The following is a 23,173-nucleotide window of genomic DNA, read 5'->3' on the forward strand; positions in this document are numbered from 1 at the left end:
AGGAAGAGGATGAATCCATCATCCTAGGAAGACCTTTCCTGGCCACAGCAAGAGCTGTGATTGATGTTGACAGAGGAGAAATATTCCTTCAATGGAATGAGAACTCCCTTGTATTCAAAACTCAAGGATCTCCCTCTGCAACCATGGAGAGGAAGCATGAAAAGCTTCTCTCAAAGCAGAGTCAACCAGAGCCCCCACAGTCAAACTCTAAGTTTGGTGTTGGGAGGCCACAACCAAACTCTAAGTTTGGTGTTGAACTCCCATATCCAAACTCTAAGTTTGGTGTTGGAGAGTTTCAACAAAGCTCTGCACATCTGTGAGGCTCCATGAGAGCCCACTGTCAAGCTATTGACATTAAAGAAGCGCTTGTTGGGAGGCAACCCAATGTTTATCTAATTCTTATTTTTATTGTTTTTCATGTTTTCTTAGGTTCATGATCATGTGGAGTCACAAAATAAACAAAAAATTCAAAAACAGAATAAAAAATAGCAGAAGAAAAATCACACCCTGGAGGAGCATCTGTCTGGCGTTCAAACGCCAGAACAGAGCATAGTTCTGGCACTGAACGCCCAGAATGGGAGCATCCTGGCGCTGAACGCCCAGAACAAGCATGGTTCTGGCGTTCAACGCCAGAAATGGCAGCAAAGGGGCGTTGAACGCCCAAAATGGGCACCAACCTGGCGCTGAACGCCCAGAGTTGTGTGCAAGGGCATTTTACATGCCTAAATTGGTGCAGGGATGTAAATGCCTTGACACCTCAGGATCTGGGACCTCACAGGATCACCTCAGGATCTGTGGACCCCACAGGATCCCCACCTACCTCTACTCACTCTCTTCTCTCTTCTCAATCATCCTCTATTCCCAATAAACACTCTTCCCTATTAACTCTTTACCACTCACATCCAAACACCCACTTTCCTTCAAAATTCAACATCTCTTTCCCACCCAATCCCACCCATATGGCCGAATACACATCTCCCTCCATCTCCTCCATATCTTCTTCTTATTCTTCTATTCTTTCTTCTTTTGCTCGAGGACGAGCAACATTCTAAGTTTGGTGTGGTAAAAGCATAGCTTTTTTGTTTTTTTCCATAACCATTGATGGCACCTAAGGACAGAGAAACCTCTAGAAAGAGGAAAGGGAAGACAAAAGCTTCCATCAAGGGTCTATAGCTCAGTGGTAGAATATTTGACTGCAAATCAAGAGATCCCTGAGATACCTCAGGGGATACATTTTCTTCCACACAATTATTGGAAGCAACTAAAGGGTGGAACATCAAGAGCACTCCATCATCCTTCATGAAATCAGAGAAGATCTAAAAGCAATGAAGGAGGAGCAGCAAAGACAAGGAAGAGACATAGAAGAGCTCAAGGACATCATTAAGGTGGACTCATTCCTTGTTCTTACTTTCTCTGTTTTTCGTTTTCTATGTTATGTGCTTATCTATGTTTGTGCCTTCATCACATGATCATTAGTAGTTAGTAACTTTGTCCTAAAGTTATGAATGTCCTATGAATCCATCACCTCTCTTAAATAAAAACTGTTTTAATTCAAAAGAACAAGAAGTACATGAGTTTCGAATTTATCCTTGAACTTAGTTTAATTATATTGATGTGGTGACAATGCTTCTTATTTTCTGAATGTATGCTTGAACAGTGCATATGTCTTTTGAAGTTGTTGTTTAAGAATGTTAAATATGTTGGCTCTTGAAAGAATAATGACTAGGAGACATGTTATTAGATAATCTGAAAAATCATAAAAATGATTCTTGAAGCAAGAAAAAGCAGCAAAGAACAAAGCTTGCAGAAAAAAAAAAGGCGAAAAGAAAAAATATAGAAAAAAAAAAGAGGAGAAAAAGCAAGCAGAAAAAGCCAATAACCCTTAAAAACCAAAAGGCAAGGGCAAAAAAAAAAAAAAAAAAGGATCCCAAGGCTTTGAGCATCAGTGGATAGGAGGGCCTAAAGGAATAAAATCCTGGTCTAAGCGGCTAAACCAAGCTGTCCCTAACCATGTGCTTGTGGGGTGTAGGTGTCAAGTGAAAACTTGAGACTGAGCGGTTAAAGTCAAGGTCCAAAGCAAAAACAAAGAGTGTGCTTAAGAACCCTGGACACCTCTAATTGGGGACTTTAGCAAAGCTGAGTCACAATCTGAAAGGGTTCACCCAATTATGTGTCTGTGGCATTTATGTATCCGGTGGTAATACTGGAAAACAAAGTGCTTAGGGCCACGGCCAAGACTCATAAAGAAGCTGTGTTCAAGAATCATCATACTGAACTAGGAGAATCAATAACACTATCTGAACTCTGAGTTCCTATAGAAGCCAATCATTCTGAACCTCAATGGATAAAGTGAGATGCCAAAACTATTCAAGAGGCAAAAAGCTATAAGTCCCGCTCATATGATTGAAGCTCTGTTTCATTGATAGTTTGGAATTTATAGTATATTCTCTTCTTTTTATCCTAATTGATTTTCAGTTGCTTGGGGACAAGCAACAATTTAAGTTTGGTGTTGTGATGAGCGGATAATTTATACGCTTTTTGGCATTGTTTTTAGTATGTTTTTAGTAGGATCTAGTCACTTTTAGGGATGTTTTCTTTAGTTTTTATGTTAAATTCACATTTCTGGACTTTACTATGAGTTTGTGTGTTTTTCTGTGATTTCAGGTATTTTCTGGCTGAAATTGAGGGACTTGAGCAGAAATCAGATTCAGAGGTTGAAAAAGGACTGCTGATGCTGTTGGATTCTGACCTCCCTGCACTCAAAGTGGATTTTCTGGAGCTACAGAACTCGAAATGGCGCGCTTCCAATTGCGTTGGAAAGTAGACATCCAGGGCTTTCCAGAAATATATAATAGTCCATACTTTGGCCAAGAATTGACGACGTAAACTGGCGTTCAACGCCAGCCTTCTGCCCAAATCTGGCGTCCAGCGCCAGAAAAGGATCCAAAACCAGAGTTGAACGCCCAAACTGGCACAAAAACTGGCGTTCAACTCCACAAATAGTCTCTGCATGTGCAACACTTAAGCTCAGCCCAAACACACACCAAGTGGGCCCCGGAAGTGGATTTATACATCAAATACTTACTCATGTAAACCCTAGTAGCTAGTTTATTATAAATAGGACCTCTTACTATTGTATTAGGCATCCTGGATTGTATTTTGATCCTGTGATCACGTTTTGGGGGCTGGCCATCTCGGCCATGCCTGGACCTTCACTTATGTATTTTCAACGGTAGAGTTTCTACACTCCATAGATTAAGGTGTGGAGCTCTGCTGTTCCTCAAAGATTAATGCAAAGTACTACTGTTTTCTATTCAGTTCTTCTTATTTCTCTTCTAAGATATCCATTCGCACCCAAGAACATGATGAAGGTGATGATTATGTGTGACGCTCATCATCCTTCTCCCTTATGAACGCGTGCCTGACAAACACTTCTGTTCTACATGAATTAAGCTAGAATGAGTATCTCTTAGATCTCCTAACCAGAATCTTCGTGGCGTAAGCTAGAATGATGGCGGCATTCAAGAGAATCCGGAAGGTCTAAACCTTGTCTGTGGTATTCCGAGTAGGATTCAATGATTGAATGACTGTGACGAGCTCCGAACTCGCGATTGCAGGGCGTTAGTGACAGATGCAAAAGGATAGTAAATCCTATTCCAGCATGATCGAGAACCGACAGATGAATAGCCGTGCCGTGACAGGGTGCGTGAGCATATTATTCACTGAGAGGATAAGATGAAGCCATTGACAAGGGTGATGCCTCCAGACAATTAGCCGTGCCGTGACAGGGCATTGGATCATTTTCCCGAGAGATGACCGAAAGTAGCCATTGACAGTGGTGATGTATCACATAAAGCCAGCCATGGAAAGGAGTAAGATTGATTGGATGAAGATAGCAGGAAAGCAGGGGTTCAGAGGAACGAAAAGCATCTCCATTCGCTTATCTGAAATTCCTACCAATGATTTACATAAGTATCTCTATCCCTATTTTATTAATTAATATTCGAAAACACCATTATCACTTTATACCTGCCTGACTGAGATTTACAAGGTGACCATAGCTTGCTTCATACCAACAATCTCCGTGGGATTCGACCCTTACTCACGTAAGGTATTACTTGGACGACCCAGTGCACTTGCTGGTTAGTTGTATCGAAATTGTGACAATTATGAATTAAGATCAAAGCACCAAGCTTTGGAGCCATTACCAGGGATTGTTCGAGCCTGGACATCACAATTTCGTTCACCAATTCACAATATTGCAAGGTTTGTGAAAAAGAAGCATTAAGGTGCAAGAATAAGATAGAAAATAAATCAAGATACCATGAGAGCTTTTTCACAAACACTTGGTGCGCATATTAAAAACAAGAAGTAAGGTAATCAATCCAAGTGTATAGTAGACCCAAAATAGAATGTCAATTGTCAAAGCACACCTCAAAACACAAACAAGTTAAGAGATATCAAAATAATCCACCAAATAAAATTCCAACACTAAAATAAAAATACAAGAAGAGAAAAGAAATAAAAAGAAATAACAAAACTAATATGCAATTAAAAATAATTAAAATATTCGAATGTAAGGAAAAAAAGAAGAAATAAAGAGTAGAAAAAAGTAAGAAAAAGAAACCTTGAAAAGAAGATGAAAAGAGGGAGATAAATGGGAGTAAGAATGAGAGAAGAGGAGTGGGAAGAGAAAGAGAAAAGGAAAGGAAATTGGGACTGCCAGAGGTGGTGGTCGCCGCTGGTGGTCCGACGGTGGTGGTGGAGGGGGGAAAGAAAGAAGGAAGAAGTAAAAAGAAAGAAAGAAGAAAAATGAAGAAGAGTTAGGATTTGAAGGAGAGAAGAATTGGGTGCAGCAGGGGCGGCGCATTGATTTAAGTGATGCGGCGCTTTTGACGTGTGCGCGTCGCCCACGCATACGCATGGGTAAGCAGAAAAGTCAGTGACGCATAAGCGTCGGTCATGTGTACGCATGGGTACTCGTTGTGCCAGACGCACGATTCCAGCATAGTACTGGCACAAGTCTCGGGATTTTGTACTGGAGTGCGCCGAATTGACATACAACGCGTGCTCGTCACGGATGTACATGTGTGAAAGGACGAAATTGCTGGGTGACGCGTACGCGTGGGGTGGGTTGTTTACCAGGCACCCCGCTCGCACAGTTCCAGCTCAACTCTCGGGTTTTTGTACCGGAGAGCGTCAGCATCCCTTATGACGCATGCGCGTTGATGACGCTTACGCGTGAGATGCTCTTTTTTTTTCAAATAACTCAGAACTAAAGGGAAACATGCTTATTTGAAACTTAACAAAGACAATTAATGAAATAAATATAACCAAATAAATAAAATAGAACTATATAAAAAAAAGGAAGATCATACCATGGTGGGTTGCCTCCCACCTAACACTTTTCTTTAACGTCCTTAAGTTGGATGGTCCATAGGCTCAGTGATGGGTGGAAAAATGCTGGTTACGAATTTCTAATAAAAACAGCATTGTCAGTACAGTCTTAACCGATGAAATTCCCACTATCAATTTAATTTGTGTCACAATTAATATTAAATAACTGGAAATATAATTCCCAGGTCGTTTTCCAAAGAGTTGACACAAGGTGCAATTTAGTGGTTAGGAATTTTCTGAGTAATTTTTGAGGTGGAGAACAGAAAAATAAATAGCGAGAAAATAAAGTAGCGAACAATAGCAAGAGATGTTATGTATTTGAAATAAGAGATTTTGGTTAGGAGAGATAATTAGAATTTCTATCCTTGTTGTCTTTCCCCAAGTCCAATAGTAAAGGTTTATTGCTTCCACTCAGTTATCCTCTTGCAGTTTGATGAGCGGATAATTCATACGCTTTTTGGCATTGTTTTTAGTATGTTTTTAGTATATTTTAGTTAGTTTTTATTATGTTTTTATTAGTTTTTAAATAAAAATTACATTTCTGGACTTTACTATGAGTTTGTGTATTTTTCTGTGATTTCAGATATTTTCTTGCTGAAATTGAGGGACCTGAGCAAAAATCTGATTCAGAGGCTGAAAAAGGACTGCAGATGCTGTTGGATTCTGACCTCCTTGCACTCGAAGTGGATTTTATGGAGCTACAGAAGCCCAATTGGCGCGCTCTAAATTCCGTTGGAAAGTAGACATTCTGAGCTTTCCAACAATATATAATAGTCCATACTTTGCTCGAGATTTGATGGCCCAAATTGGCGTTCCAAGTCAGCACAAAAATTCTGGGGTCAAAACGCCAGAACTGGCATAAAAACTGGAGTTAAACGCCCAAACTGGCACAAAAGCTGGCGTTTAACTCCAAGAAAAGTCTCTACATGTGAAAGCTTCAATGCTCAGCCCAAGCACACACCAAGTGGGCCCGGAAGGAGATTTCTGCATTAATTACTTATTTCTGTAACCCTAGGCTACTAGTTCTCTATAAATAGGACCTTTTACTATTGTATTTTCATCTTGGTTCTTCTGGTTCCCTCTCTGGGGCCGAAGCCAATGACCACTATTATCACTTTTGTATTTCCAACGGTGGAGTTTCTACACACTATAGATTAAGGTGTGGAGCTCTGCTGTTCCTCATGAATTAATGCAAAGTACTATTGTTTTTCTATTCAACTCAAGTTTATTTCTTCTCTAAGATATACACTCATTCTTCAACCTGACGAATGTGATGATCCATGATACTCATCATCATTCTCACTTATGAACGCGTTCCTGACAACCACTTCCGTTCTACTTGCAATAGCTTGAGTGCGTATCTCTTAGCCTCCTGATTCATAACGCATGGTTGCCTCGCCTGACAACCGAGCCTTCCATTCCATGAGATAAGAGTCTTTGTGGTATAGGCTAGAATCAATTGGCAGCATTCTTGAGATCCGAAAAGTCTAAACCTTGTTTGTGGTATTCTGAGTAGGATCTAGGAAGGGATGACTGTGACGAGCATCAAACTCACGAGTGTTGGGCATAGTGACAGACGCAAAAGGATCAATGGATCCTATTTCAACATGATCGAGAACCAACAACTGATTAGCCGTGCGGTGACAGCGCATTTGGACCATTTTCACTGAGAGGACGGGAGGTAGCCATTGACAACGGTGAAACCCAACATAAGCTTACCATGGAAAGGAGTATGAATGATTGGATGAAGACAATAGGAAAGCAGAAGTTTAGGAAGAACAAAGCATCTTCATATGCTTATCTGAAATTCTCACCAACGAATTACATAAGTATCTCTATCCTATTTTATATTTTATTTATATTTTAATTATCAATTCTCCATAACTGATGGGCGGATATTTTATACGCTTTTTGGGGTTAATTTCATGTAGTTTTTAGGATGTTTTAGTTAAGTTTTTGGTATATTTTCATTAGTTTCTAGGCAAAATTCATATTTCTGGACTTTACTATGAGTTTGTGTGCTTTTCTATAATTTCAGGTATTTTCTGGCTGAAATTGAGGGAGCTGAGCAAAAATCTGATTCGGGCTGAAAAAGGATTGCTGATGATGTTGGATTCTGACCTCTCTGCACTCGGAATAGATTTTCTGGAGCTACAGGAGTCCAAATGGCGCGCTTCGAATTGCGTTGGAAAGTAGACATCCAGGGATTTCCAGCAATATATAATAGTCCATACTTTGCTCAAGGATAGATGACGTAAACTGGCGTTCAACGCCAGTTCCATGCTGCAGTCTGGCGTCCAGCGCCAGAAACAGGTTACAAGTTGGAGTTCAACGCCAGAAACAGGTTACAACCTGGCGTTGAACGCCCAAAACAGCCCAGGCACGTGAGAAGCTTTAGTCTCAGCCCCAGCACACACCAAGTGGACCCCAGAAGTGGATTTCTGCACTATCTATCATAGTTTACTCATTTTCTGTAAACCTAGGTTACTAGTTTAGTATTTAAAGAACTTTTAGAGATTTATTTTGTATCTCATGACATTTTTAGATCTGAACTTTGTACTCTTTGACGGCATGAGTCTCTAAACTCCATTGTTGGGGGGTGAGGAGCTCTGCTGTGTTTCGATGAATTAATGCAATTACTTCTGTTTTCTATTCAAACACGCTTGTTCCTATCTAAGATGTTCATTCGTGCTTCATTATGATGAATGTGATGATCCGTGACACTCATCACCATTCTCAAACTATGAACGTGTGCCTGACAACCACTTCCGTTCTACATTAGATTGAATGAGTATCTCTTAGATTCCTCAATCAGAATCTCCGTGGTATAAGCTAGAATCTGTTGGCGGCATCCTTGAGAATCCGGAAAGTCTAAACCTTGTCTGTGGTATTCCGAGTAGGATTCTGGGATTGGATGACTGTGACGAGTTTCAAACTCACGAGTGCTGGGCGTAGTGACAGACGCAAAAGGATAGTAAATCCTATTCCAGTATGATCGAGAACCTACAGATTATTAGCCGTGCGGTGACAGCGCACTGGACCATTTTCATTGAGAGGAAGGATGGTAGCCATTGACAATGGTGATCCACCAACACACAACTTGCCATAGGAGGGACGTGCGTGTGTGAAGAAGAAGACAGGGAGAAAGCAGAGATTCAAAAGACAAAGCATCTCCAAAACTCCAACATATTCTCTATTACTGCATAACAAGTATTTATTTCATGCTCTTTTATTCTTCGCAATTCAATTTGATAAGTGAATTGTTTTCCTGACTAAGAGCTACAAGGTAACCATAGATTGCTTCAAGCCAACAATCTCCGTGGGATTCGACCCTTACTCACGTAAGGTATTACTTGGATGACCCAGTGCACTTGCTGGTTAGTTGTGCGAATTTGTGAAAAATAGTAATATTGACATCGACATGTAACAAATTCGTGCACCAAGTTTTTGGCGCCGTTGCCGGGGATTGTTCGAGTTTGGACAACTAACGGTTTATTTTGTTGCTTAGATTAGGAAAAATTTTTCTTTTTGGTTTAGAGTCTTCTATTATTGTTTTGGTTGAAATTTTCTTTTTTTTAAATCCTTATTTTCTCTTTTTTTTTTTAATTTTTCAAAAATTTTATAAACTGATAATTGAGTTCTTCTGTTTGAGTTTAGTTTCATATTTTAAGTTTGGTGTCAATTGCATGTTTTTATTTTCTTTTAAAAAAAGTTTTATTCTTAGTTATTAAAAATACTTCTTCAAAACAAGTGTTACATTTAATGCCCAATTGGCTAGAGCGTTGGTCTATGTTCTTGGTAATTGGGTATCTTCTTTTTAAAATCTTTCTTTTCAAAAATAATTTTTCTGTGATTAAATCTTGTGCCAAACTTTAAGTTTGGTGTTTTCTTGTTAATATTTTTATAATTTTCAAAAATTTTAGTTTGGTTTTCTAAAAATTTTAAGTTTGGTGTTCCTCCTTCATGTTCTTGTTGTTCTTGTGATTTTTCAAAGTGTTCTTGAGTCTTCCTTGTGTTTTGATCTTAAAATTTTTAAGTTTGGTGTTCCTTGGTATTTTCCCTCCAAAATTTTTGAAAACAAGGAGCATTAGATCTAAAAATTTTAAGTTGTGTGTCTTTTGTGTGTTTTTCTCTTTCATCATAAAATTCAAAAATCAAAAAAAAAAAAATAATATCTTTTCTTTATTCTACTCATAATTTTCGAAAAATTAACATTAAATTAGTCATCAAATTTAAAAATCATATCTTTTTCAAATCATATCTTTTCCAATCAAATCCTTTCAATCATATCTTTTTCAAAACTTCCTAACCATTTTTTTCTTTCTCTCTCTCCATTTTTCGAAAATCTTTACCCATTTTTATTTATTTTATTTTAATTTATTTTATTTTCAAAATAAATAAATAAATAAATAAATAAAAATATTTTTTCTCTATTTTACATCATCTCCCTTTCTCCATCATGGATCTAAGTGGAAATGAACAGTTCAGAAGGACTCTGGGGTCATATGCTAACCCCACCACTGCTTCATATGTGAGTAGTATCAGTATACCCTCCATTGGAGTCAGTAGCTTTGAGTTGAATCCTCAGCTCATTATCATGGTGCAGCAAAGTTGCCAGTATTCCGGTCTTCCACAGGAAGAACCTACAGAGTTTTTGGCACAGTTTTTACAAATTGCTGACACAGTACATGATAAGAAAGTAGATCAGGATGTCTACAGATTATTACTGTTCCCATTTGCTGTAAAAGACCAAGCAAAGAGGTGGTTAAATAACCAACCTAAGGCTAGCATAAAGACATGGAAACAGCTGACAGAAAAATTTCTGAATCAATACTTTCCTCCAAAACGGATGACACAGCCAAGGTTGGACATCCAAGATTCCAAGGCTTTAAACAAGGAGATAATGAATCTCTTTATGATGCCTGGGAGAGATACAGAGAGATGCTAAGAAAATGCCCCTCTGAGATGTTTTCAGAGTGGGTTCAGCTAGACATCTTCTATTATGGGCTTACAGAAAGAGCTTAGATGTCTCTAGACTACTCAGCTGGTGGATCTATCCACATGAGGAAGACAATTGAAGAAGCTCAAGAGCTCATTGATACAGTTGCCAGAAATCAGCATCTGTACTTAAGCAGCGAACCTTCCATGAAAGAAGAGGCTAAAACAGTGACTACTGAACTCAGTCCTGCTGAACAAGCTACTGAATTCAATCAGCAATTGGATTTTCTAACAAAACAATTAGCCAAATTCAAGGAGAGACTACAAGAGACAAGGATGGCTAATATAAATATGGAAGAACAATTAAAACAAACAAAGCAGCAGCTGTCAAAACAAATAACAGAAGAATGCCAAGCAGTTCAATTAAGAAGTGGGAAAATATTAAATACCCCACCTCAAGGCAGCAGAAAGCCAAGAAATAAGCAAACTACCTAAATTCCATCTGAGGACAGTAAGAGCCCGGGGAAAAATAATTATGGCACTAAAACGCCAGAAATTGGGTGGAAGGCTGGCGCTGAACGCCCAAACCATGCACAGGACTGGCGTTCAACGCCAGAAATAAGCAAGGAACTGGCGTTGAATGCCCAAAGGAAGCACAGTTTTGGCGTTCAGACGCTAGGAACAGATGAGGAGTTGGCGTCTAACGTCACTCCAGCTTCCAAACCTGGCACTCAATTGCCAGTGAGGGATCAAACACACACAAGTGCTGATGACAACCCCTCTAAAAGGGCTTCTTCAACCACTTCTGTAGGAAATAAACCTGCAGCAACCAAAGTTGAGGAATATAAAGCCAAGATACCTTATCCTCAAAAACTCCGCCAAGAGGAGCAGGATAAGCAATTTGCTCGCTTTGCAGATTATCTCAGGACTCTTGAAATAAAGATTCCATTTGCAGAAGCACTTGAGCAAATACCTTCTTATGCCAAGTTCATGAAAGAGATCTTAAGTCATAAGAAGGATTGGAGAGAAACTGAAAAAGTTCTCCTCACTGAAGAATGCAGTGCAGTCATTCTGAAAAGCTTTCCTGAAAAGCTTAAAGATCCCGGAAGCTTTCTGATACCATGCATATTAGAGGGTAATTGCACCAAGACAGCCTTATGTGATCTTGGGGCAAGCATCAACCTAATACCTGCATCCACTATCAGAAAGCTTGGTTTAACTGAAGAAGTTAAACCAACCCGGATATGTCTTCAACTTGCTGATGGCTCTATTAAATACCCATTAGGCGTGATTGAGGACATGATTGTCAGGGTTGGGCCATTCACCTTTCCTACTGACTTCGTAGTGCTGGAGATGGAAGAGTACAAGAGTGCTACTCTCATTCTAGGAAGACCTTTCCTAGCAACTGGACGAACTCTCATTGATGTTCAAAAAGGGGAAGTCACCCTAAGAGTTAATGAGGATGAGTTTAAGTTGAATGCTTTCAATGCCATGCAGCATCCAGACACACCAAAAGACTGTATGAAAGTTGATCTTATTGACTCTTTGGTAGAGGAGATCAACATGACTGAGAGTCTCGAATCAGAGCTAGAAAACATCTTTAAAGATGTTCCGCCTGATCTAGAGGATTCAAAGGAATTGAAAGAGTCTCTGAAATTTCCTCAGGAAGAGGAAAAACCTCTTAAACCCGAGCTCAAACCATTACCACCATCCCTGAAATATGCATTTCTGGGAGAAGGTGATACTTTTCCAGTGATCATAAGCTCTGCTTTAAATCCACAGGAAGAGGAAGCACTAATTTAAGTGCTAAGGACACACAAGACAGCTCTTGGGTGGTCCATAAGTGACCTTAAGGGCATAAGCCCAGCTAGATGCATGCACAAGATCTTATTGGAGGACAATGCTAAGCCAGTGGTTCAACCACAGAGGCGGCTAAATCCTGCAATGAAGGAGGTGGTGCAGAAAGAGGTCACCAAATTACTGGAGGCTGGGATTATTTATCCTATTTCTGATAGCCCCTGGGTGAGCCCTGTTCAAGTTGTCCCCAAAAAGGGAGGCATGACAGTGGTTCATAATGAAAAAAAATGAACTGGTTCCTACAAGAATAGTTACAGGGTGGCGCATGTGTATTGACTACAGAAGGCTCAATACAGCCACCAGGAAGGATCATTTTCCTTTACCATTCATAGACCAGATGCTAGAGAGACTAGCAGGTCATGATTATTACTGCTTTTTGGATGGCTTTTCAGGCTACAACCAAATTGCAGTAGATCCCCAGGATCAAGAGAAAACAGCATTCACATGTCCATCTGGAGTATTTGCTTAGAGAAGGATGCCATTTGGGCTGTGTAATGCACCTGCAACCTTTCAGAGATGCATGCTCTCTATTTTCTCTGATATGGTGGAAAAATTTCTAGAAGTCTTCATGGATGACTTCTCAGTATATGGAGACTCATTCAGCTCCTGTCTTGATCACCTGACACTGGTTTTGAAAAGATGCCAAGAGACCAACCTGGTTTTAAACTGGGAAAAATGTCACTTTATGGTGACTGAAGGGATTTTCCTTGGGCATAAAATTTCAAACAAGGGAATAGAGGTGGATCAAGCTAAAATAGAGGTAATTGAAAAATTACCACCACCTGCCAATGTTAAGGCAATCAGAAGCTTTCTGGGGCATGCAGGATTCTATAGGAGGTTTATAAAGGATTTTTCAAAAATTACAAAACCTCTAAGCAACCTGCTAGCTGTTGACACGCCATTTTTGTTTGACACAGAGTGCCTGCAGGCGTTTGAAACTCTGAAAGCTAAGCTGGTCACAGCACCAGTTATCTCTGCACCAGACTAGACATTACCATTCGAATTAATGTGTGATGCCAGTGATCACGCCATTGGTGCAGTACTGGGGCAGAGGCATGACAAATTTCTGCATGTCATTTATTATGCTAGCCGTGTTTTAAATGATGCCCAGAAAAATTACACAACCACAAAAAAAGAATTGCTTGCAGTGGTCTATGCCATTGACAAGTTTAGATCATACTTAGTAGGATCAAAAGTGATTATGTACACTGACCATGCTACTCTTAAATATCTACTTACAAAGCAGGATTCAAAACCCAGGCTTATAAGATGGGTATTGCTTCTGCAAGAGTTTGATATAGAAATAAGAGACAGAAAAGGGACAGAAAACTAAGTGGCTAATCATCTGTCCCGAATAGATCCAGTAGAAGGGGCGCCCTCTTCCTCTATTGAGATCTCTGAAACCTTTCCGGATGAGCATTTGTTCGCCATTCAGGAAACACCATGGTTTGCAGACATTGCAAACTATAAAGCTGCAAGGTTCATACCCAAGGCGTACAGTAGGCAACAAAAGAAAAAATTAATTTCTGATGCAAAGTACTACTTGTGGGATGAACCCTATCTCTTTAAGAGATGTGCAGACGGAATAATCCGTAGGTGTGTGCCTAGAGAAGAAGCACAGAGCATCTTATGGCATTGCCATGGGTCACAATATGGAGGTCATTTCGGAGGTGAGCGAACAGCCATCAAGGTCCTCCAATGTGGTTTCTACTGGCCTACACTCTACAGAGATTCCCGAGAGTTTGTACGTAACTGTGACAGTTGCCAGAGAGCTGGTAATTTGCCTCATAGTTACGCCATGCCTCAACAAGGAATCTTGGAGATTGAGTTGTTTGATGTATGGGGAATTGATTTCATGGGGCCTTTCCCACCATCATACTCAAACACTTATATTCTGGTGGCAGTTGATTATGTATCAAAATGGGTAGAGGCCATTGCCATACCCACCAATGATACTAAAACAGTGCTGAAGTTCCTCCAGAAACATATATTCAGCAGGTTTGGTGTCCCTAGGGTACTAATCAGTGATGGGGGCACTCACTTCTGCAACAAACAGCTTTACTCTGCCATGGTCTGGTATGGGATTCGCCACAAGGTGGCGACTCCATATCATCCATAGACAAATGGGCAAGCTGAAGTTTCTAACAGAGAATTGAAAAGAATCCTGGAACGGACTGTAAGTACCCGTAGAAAGGATTGGGCACGAAGCTTGGATGATGCTCTGTGGGCTTATAGAACAGCATTCAAGACTCCTATAGGGACCTCTCCGTACCAACTTGTGTATGGTAAGGCTTGTCACCTGCCCGTGGAACTGGAACATAAGGCCTACTGGGCAACCAGATTCCTAAACTTTGATGCCAAATTAGCTGGAGAAAACATATTGCTCCAGCTGAATGAGCTAGAGGAATTTAGATTCACTGCTTTCGAAAATGCCAAGCTTTATAAAGAGAAATCTAAAAGGTGGCATGACAGAAAGCTGTCATCTAGAATCTTTGAACCAGGACAAAAGGTTCTGTTGTTTAACTCTAGGCTCAGGCTATTCTCAGGGAAACTAAAATTCCGGTGGAGGGGACCATATATGATTACAAGTGTATCACCATATGGTTATGTGGAGCTTCAAGACATTGATTCTAATAAAAAGTTCATTGTTAATGGACAGAGAATCAAGCACTATCTTGAAGGCAATGTTGAGCAAGAGTGCTCAAGGCTGAAGCTAGATTAAAAGCTCAGCAAGGTCCAACTAAAGACAATAAAGAAAGCGCTTGCTGGGAGGCAACCCAGCCATTGGGAAGACTTTTTATGTTATTTTGCCCTATTCTTGATTTTATTTGTTTATATAAAGTTCATTGCTACTAAGGTAAAGAGTCAATTGTATAAGTTCACAGGGTTACAGAAGGATTCAGCACACAAAACAGAGAAAGAGAGCTCACTGGCAAGAAAACGCCAGTAAAAGTCTGTTTTGGGCGTTCAACGCCCAAAAGAAGTATCCACTGGGCGTTGAACGCCAGTAAGGATAGCTATCTGGGTGTTAAACGCCAGATTTACAGCATCCTGGGCGTTCAGAAAAACGCCCAGTGACAAAGGAGTTCTTGGCGTTCAACGCCAGAAAGAAGCAACAGCTGGGCGTTGAACGCCCAGGAGAAGCAGCAATTGGGCGTTAAACGCCCAAAACATGCAGTGTTTGGGCGTTTAACGCCAGGATGGTGGGGAGGAGGTAAATTCGTTTTTACTTCATATTTTTCATTTTAATTTTAATTTTCATGTTTCAATTCATGATTTCTTGCATAAACATGTTACAAACCCTGATTTCTAAAATCCCTAATTTCTAAAAACCCTAGTTTAAAAATATCAAATGTATCTTAATCCATAAACACAAATTCTTTTTCAATCCAATCCAACTCTTTTTCAAAATTTCCAAAACAAATCTATTTCTTTTCCTTCTAAAATCCTTTCAACTCATCAATATCTTTTTCAAATCTCCACATTATCTTTTTCAAAATCCAAATTTATCTTTTTCAAATATCTTTCATATCTTTTCAATTTTAAATCACATATTTTCATATCATACTTATTATTTTTTTTATAAATCATATCTTCTATCTTATCTTTTTTAAAATTTTCGAAAACCCACCCCCTCCCTTTTGAATCCACATTCGGCCTCCCTCCTCTCATCCACCATTCGACACTAGCTCTCCTTCTATCCCTCTCCTTTCTTTTCTTTTGCTTGAGGACAAGCAAACCTCTAAGTTTGGTGTGTTTATCCGTGATCACTAAATTATACCCACTAAGATCATGGCTCCTAAAGGAAAACAAACCACTCCAAGAGGCAAGAAAGAGAGTATTCCAAAACCACTTTGGAATCAAGGGAAGTTCTTAACCAAAGAACATTCAGACTATTACTACAAAATAATGGGTCTAAGATCAGTGATCCCGGAAGTCAAGTTCGATATGAAGATGAATATTCGGAGATCCAAGAGCAGATTCGAAACAGGAACTGGGAAGTCCTAGCTAATCCTGAAACAAAAGTGGGAAGGAATATGGTTCAGGAGTTCTACGCTAATCTGTGGCAAACAGACAGGCAGAGAATATCTGGAACTGCCCTCTATGACTATCGGACTATGGTCAGAGGAAAGATTGTTTACATCTACCCTGACAAAATCAGGGAGATCTTTAAGCTACCGCAGCTGAAAGATGACCCAGACTCCTTCAATAGGAGAATGATGAGAACAAACAAGGGCTTGGATAAGATTCTAGAGGATATATGTATCCCTGGAGCCAGGTGGACCACCAGCAGCAAGGGTGTCCCAAATCAACTCAAGAGAGAAGATCTCAAACCAGTCGCCAGAGGATGGCTGGACTTCATTGGGCGTTCTATATTGCCCACTAGCAACCGTTCTGAAGTCACCGTCAAAAGAGCAGTGATGATCCATTGCATTATGTTGGGAAAAGAAGTGGAAGTTCATCAACTGATTCCATCTGAATTTTACATACTTGCAAACAAGAACTCCAAAGATGCCAGGTTAGCTTATCCAAGCCTAATCTCTATGCTTTGCAAAGATGCTGGAGTAAAGATGGGATTAACGGAGTACATCTCAGTGGAGCAACCAATCACTAAAACCACAATAGAAAAACAACAAATGCAGGATGACCCCATCAAGAGGAGGGCGCAAGAATTCCTCCCGGAAGTCCCTCAATTTGAATATTGGGAACAGCTTGAAGCATCTGTCACCAAGTTGCAAGAATCTATGGATCAAATAAAGGAAGAACAGCAAAATCAAAACAGTATGCTCTGCAAACTGCTCAGGGAACAAGAAGAGCAAGGGCGTGACTTAAAGGAACTTAAGCGTCAGAAGTTATCTCTTGAAGGACCAAGCACTCCACAGACTAGAGGAACATCCACATTCCAAACTCAAGGTTGTTGAGCTCTAATCTTAACCTTAACTCTGTGATAATTATTCTTATTTGAGTTTTACCTTAGAAGTTATAGTAGTAATTAGTAGTTATTTTATCTCCAATTAAGCTATAATTTATTTTTCTCATCATCATTAAACATGAATAAAATAGAATATTTTCTTTAGAATAAGGAGGCAATATTTTTCGAATTTTTAATAAAACAAATTCTAATTGTTTACATGTGGTGGCAATGCTTTCTGCCTTCTGAATGAATGCCTGAACAGGGCATATGTCTTTGGAATTTGATGTTCTTGAATGTTAAATATGTTGGCTCTTGAAAGAATAATGAACATGAGACATGTTATTGATAATCTAAAAAATCATAAAAATAATTCTTGAAGCAAGAAAAAGCAGTGAATACAAAGCTTGCAAAAAAAAAAAAAGCAAGCATAAAAAACCAATAGCCCTTAAAACCAAAAGGCAAGGGTAGTAAAAAGGATCCAAGGCTTTGAGCATCAGTGGATAGGAGGGCCTAAGGGAATCAAATCCTGGTCTAAGCGGCTAAACCAAGCTGTCCCTAACCATGTGCTTGTGGCGTGAAGGTGTTAAGTGAAAACTTGAGACTGAGCGGTTAAAGTCAAGGTCCAAAGCAAAAAGAAGAGTGTGCTTAAGAACCCTGGAGACCTCTAATTGGGGACTTTAGCAAAGCTGAGTCACAATCTGAAAAGGTTCACCCAATTATGTGTCTGTGGTATTTATGTATCCGGTGGTAATACTGGAAAACAAAGTGCTTAGGGCCACAGCCAAGACTCATAAAAGTAGCTGTGTTCAAGAATCAACATACTGAACTAGGAGAATCAATAACACTATCTGAATTCTAAGTTCCTATAGATGTCAATCATTCTGAGCTTCAATGGATAAAGCGAGATGCCAAAACTGTTCGGAAGCAAAAAGCTACTAGTCCCGCTCATTTAATTAGAATCTGAGCTTCACTCAAAAACTCTGAGATATTATTGCTTCGTGACTTAGTTGTATTCTATTTTATTTGTCTAGTTTCTTGGGGACAAGCAACAGTTTAAGTTTGGTGTTGTGATGAGCGGATATTTTATACGCTTTTTGGGGTTAATTTCATGTAGTTTTTAGGATGTTTTAGTTAAGTTTTTAGTATTTTTTCATTAGTTTCTAGGAAAAATTCATATTTCTGGACTTTACTATGAGTTTGTGTGCTTTTCTATAATTTCAGATATTTTCTGGCTGAAATTGAGGGAGCTGAGCAAAAATCTGATTCGGGCTGAAAAAGGATTGCTGATGCTGTTGGATTCTGACCTCTATGCATTCGGAATGGATTTTCTGGAGCTACATATGTCCAATTGGCGCGCTTCCAATTGCGTTGGAACGTAGACATCCAGAGCTTTCCAAAAATATATAATAGTCCATACTTTGCTCAAGGATAGATGACGTAAACTGGCGTTCAATGCCAGTTCCATGCTGTAGTCTGGCGTCCAGCGCCAGAAACAGGTTACAAGTTGGATTTCAACGCTAGAAACAGGTTACAACCTAGCGTTGAATGCCCAAAACAGCCCAGGCACGTAAGAAGCTTAGTCTCAGCCCCAGCACACACCAAGTGGGCCCCAGAAGTAGATATCTGCACTATCTATCATAGTTTACTCATTTTCTGTAAACCTAGGTTACTAGTTTAGTATTTAAACAACTTTTAGAGATTTATTTTGTATCTCATGATATTTTTAGATCTGAACTTTGTACTCTTTGACGGCATGAGTCTCTAAACTCCGTTGTTGGGGGTGAGGAGCTCTGCTGTGTTTCGATGAATTAATGCAATTACTTCTGTTTTCTATTCAAACACGCTTGTTCCTATCTAAGATGTTCATTCGTGCTTCATTATGATGAATGTGATGATCCGTGACACTCATCACCATTCTCAACCTATGAACGTGTGCCTGACAACCACTTCCGTTCTACATTAGATTGAATGAGTATCTCTTAGATTCCTCAATCAGAATCTCCGTGGTATAAGCTAGAATCTATTGGCGGCATTCTTGAGAATCCGGAAAGTCTAAACCTTGTCTGTGGTATTCCGAGTAGGATTCTGGGATTGGATGACTGTGACGAGCTTCAAAGTCACGAGTGCTGGGCGTAGTGACAGACGCAAAAGGATAGTAAATCCTATTCCGGTATGATCGAGAACCTACAGATGATTAGCCGTGCAGTGACAGCGCACCTGGACCATTTTCACTGAGAGGAAGGATGGTAGCCATTGACAACGGTGATCCACCAACACACAGCTTGCCATAGGAGGGACGTGCGTGCATGAAGAAGAAGACAGGGAGAAAGCAGAGATTCAAAAGACAAAGCATCTCCAAAACTCCAACATATTCTCTATTACTGCATAACAAGTATTTATTTCATGCTCTTTTATTCCTCGCAATTCAATTTGATAAGTGAATTGTTTTCCTGACTAAGAGCTACAAGGTAACCATAGATTGCTTCAAGCCAACAATCTCCATGGGATTCGACCCTTACTCACGTAAGGTATTACTTGGACGACCCAGTGCACTTGCTGGTTAGTTGTGTGAATTTGTGAAAGATAGTAATATTGACATTGACATGTAACAAATTCGTGCACCAGCAATAACCATTTGAATCTGCCTGACTGAGATTTACAAGATGACCATAGCTTGCTTCAAGCCAACAATCTCCGTGGGATCGACCCTTACTCACGTAAGGTTTATTACTTGGACGACCCAGTGCACTTGCTGGTTAGTTATGCGGAGTTGTGACAAAGAGTTGAGATTACAATTGTGCGTACCAAGTTGTTGGCGCCATTGATGATCACGATTTCGTGCACCAAGTTTTTGGTGCCGTTGCCGGGGATTGTTCGAGTTTGGACAACTGACTGTTCATGTTGTTGCTCAGATTAGGTAATTTTATTTTATGTTTAAGCTTTTTACTTTTTATTTTTCGAAAAAATTTCAAAAAAAAAGTATTTCTATTCTGTTCTTCAGAGTTTTTAAGAATGAATTCTAGAGTTTCATGATGATTTGTTGAAGTCTGGCTGGCTGTGAAGCTATGTCTAATCTTTTGGACTGAGGTTTCAACTTATCATCATAAGGGCTTGTTGATTTCTATCAATCTTGCTGTTGAACGTAATGATCTACTAAAGCTTGGCTGGCCATTGGCCATGTCTAGTGTTTTGGACCGAAGCTTTCACTGAAAGCTTGGCTGGCTAGTAAGCCATGTCTAATTCCTGGACCGGAGTTTTAGACTAACATCGCATGATTCCTGGAATTCTTATTAAAAATTTTGAATCTCTTTATTTTCTTTTCCATATAATTTTCGAAAAATCACAAAATTTTTTTTATAATATCTTAAAATCAAAACTATTTTATGTTTTTTGTTTGAGTCTAATGTCAATTTTTAAGTTTGGTGTCAATTGCATGTCTTTAATCTTGCATTTTTCGAATATATGATTTATGTTCTTCATTAATCTTCAAGTTGTTCTTGATGATTTCCTTGCTCTGATCCTTAAATTCTCTTGTCTTGTGTGTTTTGTTGTTTTTCATATGCATTCTCAATTTGTTAGTGTCTCTAATATGAAAATTCTTAAGTTTGGTGTCTTGCATACATTGTTTGTTTAATCTTAGTTTTCCATGATTAGTTGCAGTTTGATTGTTTCTCATCATTAAAAATTCAAAAAAAAATTCAAAATTATGTCTTTTCAAGTCAATAATACAGAGAATTGAAGATTCAGAACATGCAGCAGAGGAATTACACAGAAAAAGCTGGGCGTTCAAAACGCCTAGTAAGGAAGGAAAACTGGCGTTTAAACGCCCAAAAGGTAGTATTTTGGGCATTAAACGCCAGAATGGATACCATTCTGGGTGTTTAACGCTAGGATGGCACAAGAGGTAAGATTTTATTTTTAATTCAAACCTTTTTCAAATTTTCATAATTTTTCAAAATAAAATCTTTTTCAAATCATATCTTTTCAATCATATCTTTTCAAAATCAATTTCTTTCCATTTTCTATTTTTTTTACTATTTTTAAAAATCCTTGCTACAATTAATAATTTAATTCAAAATTTTCAAGTTGTTACTTGCCTATTAAGAAAGGATCAAATTTTAAATTCTAGAGTCATATCTTTTAATTTCTTACTAGTCAAGTAATCAACTTTAATTTTAAAACTTTATTTTTTTAATTTGATTCTCAATCATATCTTCTCAATCACATTTTTTAAAAATAATTTTCAATCATATCTTTTTGATTTCTAATTTTAAAATCTTTTTCAAAATCACTTAACTACTTTCTCAATTCTAATTTTCAAAAATCATCAATCAATTTTTCAAAATTTCTTTTAATTATTTCAAAATATTTTTTTTTAATTTATTTTCGAAAATCACTCCCCCTTCTAACTTTTTCTATTTAAAGGACTAACACTCGTCCTCAATGTGAAATTCGAACCCTGTCCCTCTTGATAAGTTCGAATTCTCTCCTCTCTACCTCCTTCTTCCATTCATCTTTTCCTCTGACACCTCAAGGAATCTCTATACTGTGATATAGAGGATTCCATACTTTCTTCTCCTCTCTTTTATATGAGCAGGAGCAAGGACAAAGGCATTCTTGTTGAAGCTGATCCTGAACCTGAAAGGACCTTGAAGAGAAAGCTAAGAGAAGCTAAAGCACAACTCTCTGTAGAGGACCTAACAAAAATTTTTAAACAAGAAGAAGCCATGGCAGCCGAAAACAACAATAATGCCAACAATGCAAGGAAGGTGCTTGGTGACTTTACTGCACTTACTCCTGACTTCTATGGGAGAAGCATCTCAATTCCTGCCATTGGAGCAAACAACTTTGAGCTTAAGCCTCAATTAGTTTCTCTAATGCAACAGAATTGTAAGTTTCATGGACTTCCATTAGAAGATCCTCATTAGTTCTTAGCTGAATTCTTGCAAATCTGTGATACTATTAAGACCAATGGGGTTGACCCTGAGGTCTATAGACTTATACTCTTCCCTTTTGCTGTAAGAGACAGAGCTAGGATATGGTTGGACTCACAACCTAAAGAAAGCCTGAACTCTTGGGAAAAGCTGGTCAATACTTTCTTGGCAAAGTTCTTTCCACCTCAAAAATTGAGTAAGCTTAGAGTGGAAGTCCAAACCTTCAGACAGAAGGAAGGCGAATCCCTTTATGAAGCTTGGGAAAGATACAAGCAATTGATCAGAAGGTGTCCTTCTGACATGCTTTAAGAATGGGGTATCATAGGTATCTTCTATGATGGTCTGTCTGAACTATCCAAGATGTCATTAGACAACTCTGCTGGAGGATCTCTTCATCTGAAGAAGACGCCTGCAGAAGCTCAGGAACTCATTGAAATGGTTGCAAATAACCAATTCATGTACACTTTTGAAAAGAATCCTGTGAATAATGGGACAACTCAGAAGAAAGGAGTTCTTGAGATTGATACTCTGAATGCCATATTGGCTCAGAATAAAATATTGACTCAACAAGTCAATATGATTTCTCAGAGTCTGTCTGGAATGCAAGCAGCAACATGCAGTACCAAAGAAGTTTCATCTGAAGAAGAAGCTTATGATCCTAAGAACCCAACAATGGAAGAGGTGAATTACCTGGGAGAACCCTATGGAAACACCTATAATCCTTCATGGAGAAATCATCTAAATCTCTCATAGAAAGACCAATAGAGGCCTCAACAAGGCTTCAACAACAGTAATGGTGGAAGAAATAGGTTTAGCAATAGCAAGCCTTTTCCATCATCTTCTCAGCAACAAATAGAGAATTCTAAGCAGAGCCAATCTGACTTGGCAACCATAGTCTCTGATCTAATTAAAATCACTCAAAGTTTTATGACTGAAACAAGATCCTCCATTAGAAATTTGGAGGCACAGGTGGGTCAGCTGAGTAAGAAAGTTACTGAACTTCCTTGTACTCTCCCAAGCAATACAGAAGAGAACCCAAAGAGAGAGTACAAGGCTATGAACACGTCCCACATGGCCGAATGCATAGAAGAGGGAAAGGCAGTGATTTTCACTGAGAAAGACCTCAATGGAC

The sequence above is a fragment of the Arachis hypogaea genome, chromosome 20 (assembly GCF_003086295.3).
Source record: "Arachis hypogaea cultivar Tifrunner chromosome 20, arahy.Tifrunner.gnm2.J5K5, whole genome shotgun sequence".
Classification (NCBI taxonomy): Eukaryota; Viridiplantae; Streptophyta; class Magnoliopsida; order Fabales; family Fabaceae; genus Arachis; species Arachis hypogaea.